Below are 19708 nucleotides of genomic sequence, written 5' to 3' on the forward strand. Positions count from 1 at the left end.
TGACAGCTCAAGTGGGTTCCTACTTCACCTATAGGAGTTTAATCATTTTCCTTTCCTGGATAAATATTGCTATGAGTTTGCTGACTGGGAGTCAAGGAAGAAGTGTGTTGTAGGTCATTAACTGAGATAAGGAAAAGAAAACAAAAGGCCATCTCTTCTTTTGAATTTTTCACGAACGTTTTGATGGATTTCTCGGGAATTATTGAGTGAGTGTGTTTGGCTCATGATAATCCACTTTTAGCAGCTTCATTTACATTAGCTCTCACTCTGGAGAACCATAGTAACAGGTTGAGAATTACCCAGGCAACACTGCTCTTAGAATGAATCATCAGGAATGGATTTCATCCCTCGGTCTCATCAGTCCATAGTCTTATTCTTTCTTTTTGTCCCTAATAAAAGTTAAACAAAATGAGGAGTTTTGTAATGATGTCATTTTCTTTAGAAAACTTAGTCTTATTAATCATTGCAGTTGGTTTATTGAGCTAATTAGAATGTGTGGCATACAAACACATACAACACACATACACACACACACACACACACACACACACACACATACATGCTTGCACACACACATCCCAAATTGGTACAAAACATTCTGTTTTCTTATGGGGAATATTGTTTTAATTTCTGCTAGTCTAAAATGTCTCACATAAATTTGATTTTCCTGTAACTTAACTCATGCAAGGGATATGTTTAAGTACAGACATTTGGAATGCTTAAACAGGAAAAGTATCAAATATATTTTAGGTTACCGACAACAGAAAGTTGCAATTTTCAACGATTGCCTTAAAACCTAGAATTAATGCTGATGCAATGTTAATGAATATTTATCAAGTTCTTATTCTGTGTTGGGCCAAGTTTTCACATATTCATGCTGTTGTTGGTAGTCTTTTTTTATTTCATTGGATCTTAGAAGCCTGGTGAGGCACTTTATGTCATTTTTTCCATTTTTTTTTCTGATGAAAACTCAGGATTTCAAAAGATAACTTGCCCAACTTTTGGTTAATTTAGCACTGAAACCCACAAAGTCTACTTCATTAACCTTTATGTTCTATCACACAGCATCTAATACAGCATTCTAAAGGCACCCACTACTCATTTCTGACCTCTGTGGACACCAGGCATGCTTGTGTGTATACATACACACACTCAAGCAAAACATTCATATACATAAAATAAAAATAAAAAAATCTTTAAAAATTAAATAAAAGTAAGTAAGTATATGTAAAGAATAGACCAACAGTGAGCTAACCACTGAAGGAGTAGACACTAATAATTTCTATGCAAAGACACTTGTTTGTCTTTGTGTTCAAGGTGACAGGAGGCTATGATGTCAGAACTTTGTAGGTAGAGAAACTTACAGGAATTTCTACTGGTGTTTATATTTTTTTAATTTAACCTTAAAAATAAAAAAAAAATGAAAGGAAGGCAGTAAAGAAGGAAGGAAGAAAAAGAAAGACAAGGAAAGGAAGGAAGGAAGGAGGAAAGAAAGAAAGAAAAAGAAAGAAAGAAAGAAAGAAAGAAAGAAAGAAAGAAAGAAAGACAGACAGACAGACTGTAGCCAGGCCTGTTGGTACACACTGATCTCAGAATTCAGGAGTGTGGTGCATCTGAAGGCAGTTGAGTCACAAGCAAGTTCTACCTCTCATTTACAAAGAAAGCTTGTGCCTTGACAACATTCAGGGTTAGAGGACACTGATCAATGGGGTGAACTAGGGTGGTGGTGCCATATATCTTTAATCCCAACACTCAGGAGGCAGAACTCTGTGAGTTCAAAGCCAGCCTTGTCTACAGAGAGTTCAAGGACAGCAAACTATATAGAGAAACTCTATCTCAAAAAAACAAAACAAAACAAAAACCACTTTTTTAAACCCTAAAACTCCACGTGTATCACTTTTAAAATCACTTTGGCCACTATTGACTCTTCTTCTCCTAATATTCTTTCAAAACTTTATTCATGACATAAATTGGTTTATTGAGTAGAGTCATTGATATATAGTGAAGAATTGAAATATGAATAATAATTTTCACATCTGGGGAAAAGCTACAACTATACGTAGATGAGTTATTTTAATTTCATAAATATTCCTAGAGTTCCTGTGTGCTGACACAATATCTGATATTTTTACTTTTCCAAGCATTTAGTAAAATATTCTCTGGTGAGACTTGAGAGGCTTTTCCCCACTCCTACCCCCTCCATGACTTTCACTCATAGGATAATTAGGCAAACATTTTACAGTCCAACATAAATGAAGTTCAGCATACATATATACACATATATATATGCATATATACATATATGCATCCAATTTAAAACTGGTCATATATAAAAGTAGGCAAGGTCTTTGACATGGTTGAAACGTGTCCTTCAAATTTCATATTGTAATCTCAGTTCCTAAACTCATATGCTGGTGGAATTTGGGTGCTTGGATTGTAAGGGCTTTGTTATTAGAATGCATTAATTTCTTCATTGTAATTGTAACTTTTATTTGCCTGATGTAATTGTCATCTCAGAGGCTTACTGCCGAATAGGCTCATCCTTTCTAGTTCTTTCTGAATTCTGGTTGGCTGGTTCAACTTAGCTGTTCTGGCTCAAACACTTCTCCAAGCTGACTGATTCAATCTGACTTCTCTCAGCTTCTCACTGAATTGCTCTGCTTAGCCTAAAACTATCTCTAGCAATCTGTTCTAATCTTCTGGCTCATTCTCTGGCTCATATTCTGTCTTCACCTGTGTCTAGCTTGTTCTCTCTGCAACCTGTATCTGTAAAACTGTTCCTGTAAAAACTGCCTCTGAACTTCATGAACTGCTGTCAACTGAACTAACAGAAACTTAACTCCCTTGTACTCCCTCTCAACTGACTCCTGAGTGCTGGGATTAAAGGTGTATACCACCACAACTGGACCCAAGTTTTCTACCTGAAAATTTACTTGGTACCATGCTCTAGCCTTGAAATAAGAGATCTGCTTGCCTCTGTCTCCCAGGATTAAAGATGTGTCTGTATTCCAGTCAAAGTAACCATGTTACTGGATTAAAATATCTGCACAATTCATAGATTAAAGGGTTACTGTGGAAATGGGTTTATTAAACAACAAAACAAACCAGAGTTCATTGGCATACTGGCTCTGTCCTAACATTGATGCTGTTACAGAATTGTTTCCATGTGGTGAATGAATGCCAATACCACACTTCCTGGTCTTCAGAACTGTTAGCTAAACGAATCTATATTCTATAAATTACCTGGTTTCGGGGACTTTGTTCTAGCAACAGAAAATGAACTTCTAGTCTCGAAATTTATCCTTCATTTCTCTATCTTTAGTCCTGTGTGGATGGCCTATTCTTTTGACAACAATTTTTTACTCAGAGAAGTTCAACACTCTTTTTGCTAGCCCTGTTAGAAGAACCTACAAAGCCGCAGTATAATATTTCATTGATTCCATATAGAGTATCTTCAGCTTCTTTCAAACTTCAATAATCACAGAGTTCCTGTCCAGTCCTGCCTTTAAGAGCCCTTCATGTGTGCCCTATAGTGACAGCATCACAACAGATGCCTGTAGAGCTGCCTCCAAGGCTCCTAGAGATTAAGGGCAAACTTCACACACTGTTAAGGAGTTTCAGTTCCAGCAGGCCAGAAGTCTGATGCTAAGGTAGAAATCAGGGTACCATATCTCTGACTAACTCTCTGTAAATCAGCCCTTTATGTGTCTATCTAGATGCTATTTTAGTATTGTTGGTGGTGTCTTGATCTTCCCTGGAAGAACCACCCCTTCTCCCTGCAACCTTCCAGAAGATGTTGCTCCCAGATTCTTCCCTGGATACCTGAGGTGACTGAATATTCAGAGCTGGTAAATCTGAACCTTTGCATTTCTTTGCCTTAGGATGACCACCTGGCCCTGGCCAGACTAGTGAGACACAGGGCTAGTACTTTAATGCAACCAGGAGAGAAGCTAGACCTCCTCATTCCTAGAATATCAATATCTGGTTTGTGTCTAAATCCAGTGTCATGGAAGGCATGTCCAAGAGACTGCTAGTACTGTAATGGTACCCAGTCTGTGGATCTTGTTGGTTTGAGGCCAGTTTTTGCCACAGCTTTCTCAGTTCTCTGAATCCATAATTCTTTGTGATTTGGTCTGAGCTTATATTGCTTACAGCTGAGTAAGTTCTGATTAAACAGAAAGAGAAGACCACAGGACTGTTAGGCAGGAAGTGAGTCTGAGCAGAAAAGTGTGGTGAGAAGGGCAATAAGCAGCCAAAGGCTTCAGAGTCACAAGACTGTGTATGTTGGGACAACGTGACAAGGAGGAAAAGACACCAACCTAAGCCAGATCCTAGGGGTAAGGCCAACTTGCTCTGTAGGCTTTTGATTTTTTGCATAGTGACCCCTAGGTCACCAGGTAGCTTGAGAGAGAATCCACCGAGGTCCACATAACTTAATCCTGCCGAGAGAGCTATAAGACAAACAGAAGTATCAGGAAGTGATTCTGTGAGGCCACCTTTTAAGAGCAATGTCATCAAATGAAAAGACTGAAAGATTAGTGCTGCTTTACTACACGGGAACTATTGACAAAGCATCTTACGCTTTCTGGACTTCTTTTCCCTCTTGGTGATGTAGAGAGAAAGTCTATCATTCAGCCCTATAGCAGTTCTATGAGGTAGCTATTAATAGTTGTAGATAGTAATCATGTTCTTTTTCAGCTATAGCATTCTGCAGGCCACTAGCAGCCTAGCCATTTATGTTAGTTAGATTCAAGCAGGAGTGGTCGTTTATTGGTGCACAAAGGATCTGCCTCTGTGTAGGTGGCGCTTTTCTCACCCACCAACTCAGCGTGAGAAAACACAGAAATGTAAAAGAACAGCTGACAGGGCAATTTTCTAAATTGCCTTGTTATCGTGAGAAAATATATTTTAGAGTGTCACCTCCAGATAATATTCAATTACATACTTTACTAAGTTTAGAAAATAGACTAAGCCACTGAGTTTGATAGCAGAACTGTCTGAATTGAGGTATTTGCTTATATGTGAACAATGTGAGCTTTATTGTATATTATTCTACATTCCCAAACAAGCCTGGAAGATGGTCCTTAAATCCACCATTCTACAGGTGAGAAAATAGGGACTCACAAAGATGGAGTCTTTTGTTCTTGGTCATATAGCCGGTGAGTTTAACCATGACATTGAAATACAGACCTACCAAAAGCTATACTCTGAATTGTCTCCTTAAAGAGAACCTGGGTACATAGACATGGAAAGCAATCTTGGCTTCTCAAACTTTAAATGCATGCAAAGACTGCTCAAATTAGATTTGACTCAATAAGGCTGGGGAAGGACCTAGGACACTACGTGTAAGAAGCTCTTAGGTAATGCTGCTCATCTGAGGACCACATTTTAAAGTAGTAAACTGCTAATACTCTTGTATAATGATTAAACCTTAGGCCTCAGTTCTTAATATCCTGTCCCTATTCTATATTTTTCTACTACTTTTGTTCTTCTCTATTCCCTTCATTTCTTTTTACCTGAAGAAGTTACAGCAGGCTAGGTGATATGTGATCTGATTAGCATTCTTTTTTTTGGGGGGGGGAGCTCTTTTATTGTGGCCTTAAGTGTCATTTTTAATTAGGTTTAAATTAAATTACGATTAAAAACTAAATGTGATTTTTTTCTTTACATCTGTGGAACATGAATACTGAAAGAAGACTTAGAATTTGTCTCATTTTGTTTCCTTCCTCTAATATCTCTCTTTCTCTCATCTAGTTACAAAATAATTTGAATTCTACAGTGTTGCATTGCACAGTATTCTCTTTCCCTTTATGAAATGGCTCCTCTATCTCCTTTCTACTTCTTTGGCCTTTTATGCTGGAGAGCAGCTGCACCTCTGATTTAGTTGGGAAAGACAGCATCATGATAATGCACCCAAGTCAGACTGCTCCAGGGTGACAAAAATTTCACTCAACTCAGCCATCAGGAACTTTAGTTTCCTTCCTGTGAAATGGGACAGTCCTACAATGGATGCTTAGGTTATTTACAAAAAAATTGTTTGTTTTTTTTTTTAAAAGAAACTGACATGAAGATTTTAGCATATTGCTGTGAACAATGTCAGCTATACCATGACGAAGGACAGATTTCTCTGTGAGCTCTGAAGCTACCCCAGTAGCTTGAGAGGCTGGCACATATCCATGGTTCCTTTATGTTCTGTGGCCAGTTTTCTGGCCCTCTACTGCTTGCTCGCCAAGGGAACTGCTCTGTGATGTTCACTCACACATACACCACTGTGTAGCATGTTTGTTTGTGTGTGTTGTGTTTGCTTCTCCATTTTAAGCTCTGGGAATGGGCCTCACTACTAGTCCCCACCCAGTTTCTTGGATCCACAGATAAAATAACACACACACACACACACACACACACACACACACACACAGCCAATTAATCTTAAAATGTCTTTGTTAACTCAATGACTTGGCATTCCTAAACTTACCCTGCTACCCCAAGCGTAATTGGATAGAGTGGTCATAGCCACTCTAATGGAAAAGTAATATGGCTGGTTGGCTTTATCTCTTGCAGCTACTACCTCCTTCTCCTTCCCCAGTTCTCCTGTGTCTGCTAGCTTGATAGGGAGGACCCAGAAGTCCTGCTTATTTTGCCCATCTCATTGGCCACTAGAATATTTATTGATGGATCAAGAACTAATTGGGGAATGGGACCTTAGCATCAGAACCACCCACACACCACTGGGAGCAGCTGCTCAGCCTTTCAGGCAAGCTGTTGGCATGCAGGTCCATAATAACTTCCACTGACCTGAGACCTTCATTTGATTCCAGAGTCTCTTGCTTAAAGTTGCCCTGCCATTTATTATCCAAACTAAGACACTTCTGAGAATAAGGGAGGCATGTTCATAATTGCAGTGAGCTTGTCAGGCTAATCAAGGACCGTTCCCTGCAGATCTGGCCATGCAGGCAGGTCTTCCTGGGTCAGCCTCGACTCTGCCATATCTTTTGCTTGTTTTAGAAAATTCATGTTTGAAATTTTATATCTGTGCAATGTGGTTTAATCAAATTAAGTCCTATTCTCTCACCATACCTTATTCTTTACACAGACGTTGTATGTTCTAGTTCTGGTTTGCCCTTCCTTTGTCTTTTTATTCTAGTCTAGTTCTCAGTAGACTGAATCCTGCCCACATACACTGGACAGAAGCAGGTGGTTCCTTGTTGATGCTGCTGTTGTTATTTTTCTCAGTTTACCAAGTAAAGTGTTGTTTTCTTCTGACACCCACCCCTAAATCCTTTATATTTTACCAGATTTTTGGGAATCTCAAATCAATATTTTATATATATATGATATATGTATATATATGTATCATATATATACTGAATTATGTGTATTATGTGTATATATAATATATATACATATATATTATATATATATGTGATATCTAACTCACACACAGACTAAACAATCATTGAATGTCTTGTTCCCTGATTGACAGTAGAGACTTACAGATGACTCATCCATTTGGTTTACAGCTTCCCAATTATTTCAGTCAGCATTCAAAAGTTTTGTTTTGAGCCAGGCATAGTGGCATGTGTTTTTAATCCCAGTATTTGGAATTAGAGGCAGGAATATGGATTGCTGAAAATTAAGGGTCAACCTGGTCTACAGAGAGAGTTCAAAGTCAGCCATGGTATATTGTATTGAGTCTCTGTCCCAAAATAAACAAACAGGAATGTGTTTGTTTACTTTTAGCATGAATTTGAACCTCAACCAATATGCTGAGGTAGTAAGTTCCTTGGGCCTTAGTTCAAAAGAGTAGATAATGAGAAGGTAGGTAACATTTTGTCTCAGATGAGAAAGGAGTGTGACATTTTATCTTTGATGGAGACAATTTTTCTCAAACTCTCAAACTATAACAAAAGAGAGACAGTATTATGGTAATATTTGTATATATCAGAACAGTGCCATAGAGAAGAATGAAGATACTTGGCCAGGCTTTATGGGAAGAGTAAAATGAAAGGAAATATAGTAAAAGCTTGTCTGGAGATAGGAAGAGAAATATGCAGTATATGGGAGACCAATACTCATAATAACAATCCTCACTCTGCAACTATATCCTGTGAATACATTATATCAAAAGGCCATTGAATAGAAGCCATTCAACAGAGCCTGAAGACATAGCTCAGTGTATTAAGTGTTTGCTGGGTAGGCATGAGGATTGGAGTTCAGATCCCCAGAACTCATGCATAAGCCAGATGCAATAACGTATCTGCATAATCAGTGGTGAACAAGACTCTCGATCTCAAACAAGGCAGAGGTGAGGACTGACACCCAAGGTTGTCCTCTGACTTCTACACACTAAATATGGTACCCACAGGCCCTCACTCACCCATTCTCCCATCGAACTACCCACCCCCCTCCACACACCCACACATACATGAACATGATCTCACACATACACTTTATGTGTACATTAGATTACAAATGAAAAACAAAAGGGAGCCACAGCAGATGTCATATGTGATAGTTCAGAAGGCAATGACTGCTTGGGACATCAAAACAAATAACCATGTCAGCGGGGTTGATGACCAGCTATCTTTGCTTCACTCACCAAATGGGATGCTTGCGTTTGTGTTTAACTCCACGTCTTTGAAGTCTAACATCATAATCCCAACACATAAGCCTCAATTATTTGAACGTTTTTATATGCATGCAGCTTTACCTATCTCTCCTCCAGTTTCCCATGGTTCAAAACAAATGCAAGAAGACAGAAGCAAGTAGAGATCTTGTTTTCCTTTATAATTCCTGTGGCACACCTGAATGGAACTCTGAGCCTGGTTAAGAATCTACAACCTGGATTGTGTGGTTCATGAGTTGGTGCCACCTGGAATGTAACCCTGTAGACAGACTCTCTGGCAGACAGGAAAATAGGGAGAAGAGTCATGCCTACATAATAGCGATGGTAAATTCCAAGATGGAGGCTTCTTCCTCACCCTCCTGATCTGAGACAAAAGGCTGGGTGCTTGAAACAAAGGTTTTGTGGGCATTCTCTCCTGCCAGCAGGCCCCTGCTGATGGACTGGATCACCAAGTTCTAGGCTTTGTCAGGGCTTGTTTACGGAGCAGTTAAAAGCCAACCAGCCATTCTGCCTTTCTTCAAACTAACCAATTGTAAATAAAGGGAGGAAGGCTCTCCCCAGCCCATGAAAGGAGATGGGACATTTGGACAGTCCCTTTCTGCTTTGGGGAGGGCACTTTTTCTGCTGTGTGTTTGCAGTGTGTGTTTTTCCTGCCCCAGTGAAAGTCTTTCTTCAATTGCTGATTCCTTCTCTGTTTGCCTTGTGTTCAAGGTTTCTTTACTGCCTCCTGCTGGACCTTTTTCTGCCTCTTGGTTCTTTAACAGGCAGAGAAAGCTCGGTAACAAGTCTCTGATGTGCCGAGGCCATGGTGTTCCTGTGAAAAGAAAGTTCCATAGTTACACAGGCCAGGGAAGGCAACAGCCACAGCTGCCTGTGTTTGCTTTCTTAATTGGTTTGCTTTTGATTTCCAACTTATTTGACTTGGGTTCCAGATCTGTTTTCCCTGTGTAACACTGACTTGGATGCTATTAACAGGCCCATCTGTTTGCTTTGCTTAAATAAAATGTAAATTGGTTTTTGTTTTAAATTTCAGGTGCTCTTCTGGTGGTCTCTGCTGTTCTCCATCTAAGGCGGTTGGGCCATGGTGGTGAATCTTCAGCTGCCAAGAGTAGAGGAATCTGATTATTTGGTCATTTTTCTTTAAATGGGTGTGATTTTAGTATTTAAGGAAATTCTCAGTCTTTTCATAGATTTTGATTTGCTGGTGGGTGATTTTTATTCCCCTTTTCTGCTATCCAAGAGCCCCACCCTCATTTGTATTCTTATGACATGTGTGTGTGTTTGTGTATGTTTATATGTGTGTGTCTTTATGTGTGTGTGTTTGTGTATGTTTATATGTGTGTGTCTTTATGTGTGTGTGTTTGTGTATGTTTATATGTGTGTGTCTCTATGTGTGTGTGTATGTGTGTGACTGTGTGTTATGTGTGAATGAATGTGTATGTATATGTATCTGTGTATGAATGTGTGTGTATATGTATGTGTTTATGTATGTGTGTATTGTGTTTATGTGTGTATGTGTATATATATATGTGTGTGTGTGTGCGTGTGTGTGTGTGTGTGTGTGTATGTTTTCCTACCACTCCTTCCCATGATGGAAGACAAAAAGATACTTGCTGCTTTCTTCTCAAAGAATAAAATAGCCACAAATAGTCCCATACTGATTGTGGTGGGCCTCTTCCATACATGACTGCATTGGAGCATGCTCGTTTAGTAGGCCATTGATGGGTAAGCAATTGACAGATGAAGGGCCACTTTGTATGGAATCCTGTCCATCCAATGTGATGCATGACAGTGAGGTGGATTTCATCAGAGACATTTAAATATTCATGGATATGGGCTTTCTTGCCAATTATGTTCTTAAGATTCTTTTATAACGGAAACCTATTTGGAAGAGAAGAAAGCTAAACTCTCACAAGAATTTAAGCAAATGCTTAAAATTAACAAGCCAACCAACCAACCAAAGAAAAACAATTAAAGAAACAATTTCGGATTTCAGAGACAGTAAATTGGTTTAGCCAGTAAAGATGTTGGCTGCCGAGGCTAACAATCTAAATTTGATTCTACACACACACACACACACACACACACACACACACACACACGCACACACGCACACAAAGTGAACTTTATCATTGTGAAGTTTACCATTTATCTACATATGTGTCCCTGCATACTGATGACAATACCACCTTCTGTAAGGTATGCAGACAATGCAAAGAAAACTGTTCTGGGTTGGTCAAAGTCCCACATTCTCAAACTCCTTCCTCTTGTTGTGTCTGTTACACTCTAGAAATGAGTTCTCTGGGATCACCCTAAATTTTCCTTTATGTCATGTACTATTTTGTTAGCTCAGAGAAGGTGTGTCTTTCCCAGAAGATGCACAGAAACGACAGCTGACCATGCCTCCAGCTGCAAGAGAAAGACCATGGTCACAGGGCACTCTTTAACATAGGAGATGTGGATGGAGTGAACCGTTATGTTACCTTGCGCATTTCCAGGGAGGAGAAATACAATGCATCCTTTGGTCAAGTAGTGTTCCCAAACAAGATGAAGCAGATGTCAAAGAGGGGAGCTGAAGGTTCCAGTGAGCTCATCCTTGCTACGGTTTAGCTCTCCTCAACATGACTAAGACATTCCAGTGGGCAGTGGAACAACTACTGGGAATGTGGGAAAGCTTTTATTAGCCATAAAAGGAGGCTGACTCACTGCTGGTGAGCAACTCATCTCGATTTTCCTGAAGTAGTCTTGGTATGGTGACAGGGGAGCTCCTCAGACATGGGTACACAGGGTCCACTGGGGAGACGAGTCACCCTATCTCACACTAGAAATTTGGAGAATACCAACATTTTATCCCCCCCCGCCCCCAAATCTGCACAAATCCATCCTTCCTATGGACTAGGTATATTGGTGTGTATACAGGTAAGTTTCTCCAGAGAAAGAGAACCTCCAGGATACATATACAGAGAGGTGTGTTGTTGAAACCGACTCATTATTATGGAGAGGAAATGTTTCCTGACCAGTTGTCTGCAACTGGTGAGGGAACTAGACTTATTTCAGTTCTGGCTTTCTCTAAAAGCCTCTTAGACCCATCACAGAAAATTAAGCATCCCGGTGTGACTCGCATTCAGATATTTTCTGCATCTCCTCAAGTTTCTGGACCATTCTCATGAGGTAGGCATTCTTGGTGAATGCTTCCTCCTGCTCCCCATAATTCATTTTTATTTTAGAAACTGAATCTGTATAGGAACACTCTTCCTGGAGCTACTGTTGGGTGCAGTGTGAGAAGACTCTAAGGGCTCTGATGGGGGCTGCGAAGCTGACAGATCGCAGATGTTTCGTTCTCACGAAAACTTAACAATCGCCACCTATTTCCAGGTGGGAAGAAAATGTGTGAAGTGTGTTGACTTGGGAAATGTTGGGCCCTTGGTCCTGAGAGATGAGCAGCTTTCTCTTTGGATTGGGATGGGGGAGTGCAACATAGTGCAATTACCCCAGCACTCGTAAGATGAGTGTTTGCCCTTGTCTTCAGCAGCCTTTGCCTGAATTACAGTTCATAGAAAGACATTAAATCATAGCTAGGTTATACATCATAAATAATTTCAAGGAACTGTGGCAGTGCTATAAAATCATTTATAAGCTCCATACCTGGAGAATGGTGTTTAAAAGTTTTAAGGCCAAATTAAATAATGCACTAAAAAGGCCAACCAGGTGAAATTGAACACATCCTATTACCCATGAATGGTTGTAATAAAATTTATTCCATAATAACTTATTTGTTTCACAGCAGTCATCTTTTAATATCCCTAGCAGGGGAAACAATGGGATGACAGAAGTGGGAGTTGGATTAGAAACTCACGTTCTCATTAACTTGTTGGATCATGGGGATAGGGACTTTGTTATAAGTTGATTTCTAGTTCCACAGAGGTTGATGGGATGTGATGCAAAACTGATTCATTAAACATGTATCTAGGAGTTAGAAACACATTCAGTATTGGATGGTCCCCACCCAGAAATGAGTAATTGGTAAAAAAAAAAAAAAAAAAAAAAAAAAAAAAAAAAAAGAAAAAAGAAAAAGAAAAAAAAAGTTAAAACTACATTAGAAACATATAAATAACATTTTTTTTAAAAAAAATATATATTAGGAACTTCTAATGCTAGCCGTCCAGGCATGTTAAAATAGCCCATACTCTTCCACGTTTCTTAGTTGACCATCTTATAATTCAAATAGTAAGACAGTAGGGGTTTTAGCCACTAAGAGTTAATGGTTTGGATGCAAAATTCTTTTGATGTCACAGCTTATTTAATTACCAGCAGATGTGCTGCCAAGCTGCACCTACAACATCTTCACTTTCATATTTTCAAATCAGGTGGCCTAGGAGCAGCTGGCACATGCACACCAGTGCTTGCCTGTGCACACTTGCACACAAACACACACAGACACACACATGTTAACAATTAACAGGTGCACTGTCATTTGCCATCACTGATATTGCCACGACTGTCTTGGTGACATTTCAGAATTCGGCAGGCTCCTGCTCTCGCTTTTTCAGCCAGACCAGATCCACTGGTTTGCTGTGGTGCCAGTGGTTTTGAACCCTGAAGACCTTTGCCTTAAGGAAAATAAACATTTCGATTTGTCTAGTACACAATGCCAGCCTTCCATCCCCAGTGCAAAGGTGCTGCCATTTCTCGTGATCCAGTGAGGAAACAAAAGTTCTATAGTCTTTACACCCTATATACCTACAGTGGCTGCATTTGGGACACTGTGGGAGTGGGGAGGAGCTGCTGCAGTTTGTGGGTTCCTAGAAATAATGGCCACCCATTTATCAAGAAGTTAAATTGCCTGAGTATATCTGTAGGAATCCTGCCTTTGAGATTCTATTCTCCTCCTTCTCCCTTCCCTCTCTTCCAGCCATCCACCCATTCCCATTTCTTTGTTTTTGTTTTTCCTTTTCCTGAAAGAAAAGGAGCTCCTATCTCACTGCCTACAATGCCCTGGAACTCTTGGATTCAAGCAATCCCCCTGCCCCTGGCTTCTCGCTGCCTTCAACTGTAGGCATACATCACCACACCTGGCTGCTAAGAGGTTTATTTTAAAACGAGCTGCATTTGTTGCTAAATGTTGCTCAAGTGTAGAGGAGGTAAGGAAACTTGGCTGAGGAGAAGGTCGTAGAATTTTGGCAGAGTGAAGGATCCCCCTTGTACCTGAGGGAAGTGGAACAGGCATTGTAAAAATAGGGTTTGACAAAATAGTGATACAAATATCTATTGCTCCCCTCTCCAAAAAAATATGTTTGGTGAGAAAAGCCTGCTCTAATTACTATGCCTTCCTAAGAGCAATAGCTCCTGCTTCCCTTGTTGTTCTTCCTTACCTCTGCCAACTGACCTCTCTCTCTCCCTCTCCTCTCTGTCTCTCTCTATTTCTCTGTATATCTTTCTGTCTCTTGCTATCTCTGTCTCACTGTCTCTGTCTGTCTCTTTCTCTTTTTCTCTCCATCTCTCTCTCCTCATCAGCAACTCTCATGCTTTCTCCAGTTACAAGTCAATTCCTATCTCATGGTGCAGACCTCTGCAATATACAGTATTTTTTCTTTTCATGGACCCTTGGGTTACCTGCTATCCTTGTCAATAACTTTGGCTCATGGAGATTCTAGCTCAGAGTTCTCAGGTTGCATGTTGTGTAAACATTCAGTTCCCTCAGCTAGATCCTAGACATCTGAGACCCAGGAAGAGGGCATATACTACTTTCTAATTCCTGACAGAAATAACTGGTGTTCAATACATGTATGGCACTTTGAATTACACCAACTTTTCTACTTTCTTAGCCACATGTATTTTTTTCATCATTCTCGCCCAATCAACACTAAACTTCATCAGTAACTCCTTTCAATGAGTAAATGAGAAAAATAGAGGTAGCCTTTACAACCAACCTATTCATTTGTGGAAAGCAAATTACAAAATTAACTCTACTAATTTACAACAAAATTAACTAGTAACCTGATCCTAGTCTGGAAGACTACTCATAGTTCATTCAGAAAGATAATTATATTTTCACAAAAAAAAAAAAATGACAAATTGGAAGACAAGAAATAGCACTAACTTTATCCCCAAATTATAGAAGATTCCAGATAGACAAAGATACATTTCAAATGTAGGGAGTGGCAATCTGAAGTGCAGTCATGGTGATTTAACTTCAATTCCTAAAAGTACTTCCCACTGGACTGGAGATGGAGCTCTGAGGCAGCCGGCTGACCCAGAGTGGACGAGGATCTGGGTTCAATCACAAGTACCACACAGACCAACTAAACCCCAGCCAGGAGAGAGGGTGCAGTGACAGTGAGCTTGCTGCTCTTACAGAACTGGGTTCAATTCACAGCACTCATGGTGGCTCAGAATGATCTATAACTCCAGTTCTAGGGGATCTGAGAGCTTCTTCTGTTCTCCAAAGGCACTAGGAGTTGTGCTTCATAAAAAAAGAAAAAGAAAGCCAAGGATATGTTTGGTGGAGGCATGGTATGGTGTGGGGGAAGGGTGCCTCTGTGGGCACATGCTGAGGCATTCCTTCTCCCTGAGGTACTAAGTCATAGGACTGTATAGTGTAGAATAGAGTTTATTTAGGGTATGGGAAAGGGAGTTGAGGGGGTAGAGACAGAGAAAGGCAGAGAGAGAGAGAGAGAGAGAGAGAGAGAGAGAGAGAGAGAGAGAGAGAGAGAGAATAGAGGCCAGCCATGAACACATGGATAGAGATGTGGGGGAGAGGAATGGGGAGAGAAGGTACAAAGAGGGAAGAGAGGGAGGGAGTAGGAAGAGCAAGAGCAAGATTGTGAGGAGGAGGCAAGCAGCCCCCTTTTATAGTGAGTCAGGCACGCCTGGCTGTTGCCAGGTAACTATGAGGCGGAGCCTAGACAAAATGCCATCACTAGGCACATGTGTGGTGCATAGACATATCTGCAAGCAACTAACACACATACAATAAAAGAATAACTTTTTAAAAATAGGAACTACTCAAACCTGGCCTAGTTAATTCGAATGTGAGTTATTCTTGAAATAAAGCCTTGAAATAAAGACCCTGACTGTGGTATTAAGTCACGTTATTGACTGTGATTTGTAAGATTTTGATATTTAGAGCCAAATACTAGTTTTTGAAAATCAAAGAAACTTTTAACAGTGGGACATGGACAGAGGTTTGGTGTCTTTCAGAGTCCTTACTGAGTTCAAGATTTTAATAGAAAACATATTTCATAGAGATCTGAAGTATGTGAATGTCTGTTTGTTCAGATACTCATGCCTCAATGTACTGAAAACATTAGCTCTGGTACATGAGGCCATTAATTAAACCCCATTCCAGTGCTTGCTGGTGAGAGAACTTGGAAAGGACACCTAATGAATCTGATTATTAAATTCTTCATCTGCAGATAATGGGCTTTGAAATTAGAATGAGAGCACTATAAATGTTTAGAAAAGAAACATGGCAAGTGTGTGGAGGGTGGTGTTGTATGGACACACCTGTATGCACGGCCACACGTGTACCTGTGTGCTCACAAAGAGATCAGATGAGAGCATTAGATGCTTCCTCTAACACTCTCTGCCTTATCCCTTTCTGTCAAGGCCTCTGTGCGGAGCCTGGGGAAATCCCATTCTTTGGCTAGCCTGACAGTCATCAAGTCCCAGGGTTCCCCCTGTCTCTGCCTCCCACAGTGCCAGGATTCCAGGCTTGCATGGGTCTGTGACTGGCTTCGGGATGGTGATGAGATCTGACTTTGATTCTCATACCTGTGGAGTCAAGACTCTTAACAGCTAGGCCATCTCTCCTGTCCACAAATGCTTTTGAGTCATTTTGTTCATACCTTCCATTTCTCCACAACACAGAGGATAAGACCAACCTGGACATCATGGGACAAAGATCATTGACATTTGCAATGTAAGAATCAGAGACATAATGGTCAGGGTGTAAGAATGAACCTGTGTATTGATACCTATTTGAATTATAGCCATGTGTTGTAGATGTCTACTATAACATAGGTCCACAGTGAGGAAGGCTGAGGGGACATCACAGCCATGCATGATCACATGTCAGAGGTGGGAATACTGAACCATATCAAGGGGTGTGGTACAGAAATGTTTTCAAACCATGACTTCTGTCTATAGCATGCCTCATTAAAAAAAAAAAAAAGAAGAAGAAGAAGAAAGGAAGAAAGAAAGGAAGAAAGGAAGGGAGTAAGGAAAGACAGAAGGAAGAGAGAAAGAAATCAGAGCAGTATATATGCCAGACCCAAGGACTGACTAGTTTACTTGATTTATAGCTATGGGTGCCAAGAACTCTTCATGATATGTATTATCTCACTGAACACACCCGGGAACTCCAAAAAGTAGGAACTGCTAGCATCTTCAGTTCACATGTGGATATACCAGGGCACAGGAAAATTAAAAAATTGGTCCTTAAACACAAGACTATGAAACTACTGGTAAGATCTGAACTGAAGCCATGTGAGCCCAAAGCCTTTTCTTCACTTCTCTGAAGGCAGGACTCTTACATGAACATCAAGGAAGGCATTTCATGGGTCAGGACCTGGGAGAGGATAGAGGTTAAAGGAAGGGATGGCTGTGTGATTGGATGGTCCTCAGCAAGTCCTCCTGTCTAGTATGCTGCCCAAAGGGCATGTAATCTGTTCCCAGTTGGTACTGGGGTGAGAATATTTGGCAATAAGAAGGTGCTATATGTCGAAGAGACAGGGAGGTGTCTTGTTCCAGGTGCTTGCCCTCCCCACTTTGACCCACATAACTCTCAGACACAGAAGCACAGGTGCAAGATCAACTGCTCTGCTTCTTGGGTAGATTTTTTTCTGCTTAAAAAGAGAGAAAAAATGCAGAAAAACAACAGCTTCCCACTATGACCTCATTCTGATTAAAATTCCTGGATATGTCTCTTATTTCCTTTCTGGTTCCAGCTGCCCCTCTCCCCTTTTCACTTTTAGGCTGAAGCTAGTTTATTTAGTAGGAAACAGATATCAAGTACATAAAAGAGGGGTGTTGAGTTCTATCTTAGAGTACTTTGAAATGTAACCCCAAAGCCCCTTATCTAGTGGGTCCCTACTAACTAACTCAGTTTTCAGACAGATGGCTGCCATTTTCCCCAGGGGGTAGTGCTTGGAGTTTCTGGATTAGATCCACCAGGCATGTTTAGTAAATGCTGTCACTCATTCTTCAAAAGTACTCACTACATGTGTGCTATGACACAGCCATTATAGTGAAGTTGATTTATGGACCTTCTGAGTTAGTGCACCTGGAGGTAGAGACCTTATTGTTCTGTGCTGCTATAACAAAATACTGGAGCCTGAATAAATTTTAAAGAGTAAACATTTAGTTCTCACAGTCCTAGAGGCTTCAAAGTCTAACATTTTGTTCTGTATTCTCAGTTTTGTGTGTGTGTGTATGTGTGTGTGTGTGTGTGCACGGTACCTGAAGAGGCCAGAAGGGGGCATCAAATTCCTTGGGCATAGAGTTTGAAGAGTTAATGATCTGTCCAACATGGGTACTGGGAAGCAACCTTGGGTCCCCTGTAAGAGCAGTACTTTCTCTTAAGTGTTCAGACATCTCTCCAGCCCGAGAACTCTGATAGGTTTAGTTATTTTTATAAGGTCTGCTTCTCACCTCCCTGGTGATGGTGCCTTAAGGCTGTATCTGCTAGTGGAAAGAAACCTACATCTTCATACTGAAGGAAGAGAACAGTGAGTCCTTTTAATCAAGCTCTCAGCCTTCCATGAAGAGGAACCTCATAACCTCCTCACCTCCCATAGGCCCCTCCTCCCAATACCATCTCCTTCACGACCTTTAGGAAAGCACATTATGCTCAGGCTATAGCAATGGATCTGAGAATTCACAAGTTCCCAGACATCTTCTACACCACCAATATACCATTAAATACAGAGCATGGGCTTTTATAGAACCTTACTTTGGTGGTGTGGCTACCTGGACAGTCAATGATTGGATGGAGACTCAGGTTTCCATACTCACTAACTTGAGATTGAAGCCGTATTTTTTTCTCTTTCATCTGTTCATATATTTAAACTTGCTGCTCTTAAGCCTTGTTACATGTCAGTCAAAACTGTGCTCGGCTCTGGATGTCAGTTCTTGTTGCAAAGTGTGAAGATTCAGGAGAGAGGCATTGCTTTCCTCTTGGGGCACCCTGCTCACTCTTCTTTTAGTAATGACTGTCAATCACAGGGTGACGATGGCAAGTCCAGTGAGTGCTTCACCAAGACCCCAGATCCTAATCCCTGGAGCCTGTGAAGATATGTGAGCTGGCAAGAGACATTGCAGGTGTAATTAGGGTTATGAACTTTAAGATAGAGTGTTCTGAATGTGCTGGCAGATGAGACACAATCATACGAGCCCTCTATAGCCAAGGACAGGGACTGGGAGATAGCTCAGTGGTTGCCATGAAAGCACAAGGATATTCTCGAAGCTGCATTAAGGGTTCGGGTGTCACAGTGGACTGAACTCGTAACCCTTGGACTGGGGAGGCAGAGACAGGCAAATCCCTGAGATTCTATGACTAGCCAGCCCAGCCTTACACATGAACTCCAGACCAATGACAGACCCTGTCTTCAGGACACCGTAAGTTGACTTTGGGTCTCCACACCCATGTGCATATATTGTGCTTGAACATATACAACATAGGAGGAAGCTCTGATTGGAGCCCCACATACATGTGCATGTATGTGCTTACATATACACAACACGGGAGGGAGACTCTGACAGAAGTCCCAGCGATGAAGCTTTCTGCTCTGGGACAGTCAGAGAGGCATATTATACAAGGAGCCCAACATACTTGATGTTGGGGTGAACCACATATTAGACTTCTAGGGGCAGCCACCAAGTTCCCTGATATCCTTTCTCAAACTTGATCTTTGACAATAATTTCCCAGATTCTTACACACTTATCTACCTCTACCCTCAAGAGCAATGATCATGAAAAAAATTGACAGATACTTGTCAGTAAGGACAGCATGCTAGGATAATATACTATATTATTGACCATATATTATTGAAGAAGAAAATTTAGGCACAAGGAACCTAAGC

At 40.7% G+C, this 19708-nt stretch overlaps 1 long non-coding RNA gene across 2 annotated transcripts in view; it reads right to left on the reverse strand.

Annotated features, from left to right (window-relative positions):
• Window positions 1-8912: 8912 nt before the first annotated feature.
• Window positions 8913-19708, reverse strand: part of LOC116076224 — a 28911-nt gene continuing 18115 nt past the window's right edge. The window contains exon 6 of one of the 2 annotated variants that reach the window (XR_004112868.1): window positions 8913-9440. This is a non-coding gene — a long non-coding RNA (uncharacterized LOC116076224). Of the gene's footprint in view, window positions 9441-18657; window positions 18928-19708 lie in introns of those variants that run through there. The other variant, XR_004112867.1, reaches the window with a different exon arrangement.

Source organism: Mastomys coucha, unplaced genomic scaffold, assembly GCF_008632895.1.
Source record: "Mastomys coucha isolate ucsf_1 unplaced genomic scaffold, UCSF_Mcou_1 pScaffold4, whole genome shotgun sequence".
In the NCBI taxonomy this organism is placed as follows: domain Eukaryota; kingdom Metazoa; phylum Chordata; class Mammalia; order Rodentia; family Muridae; genus Mastomys; species Mastomys coucha.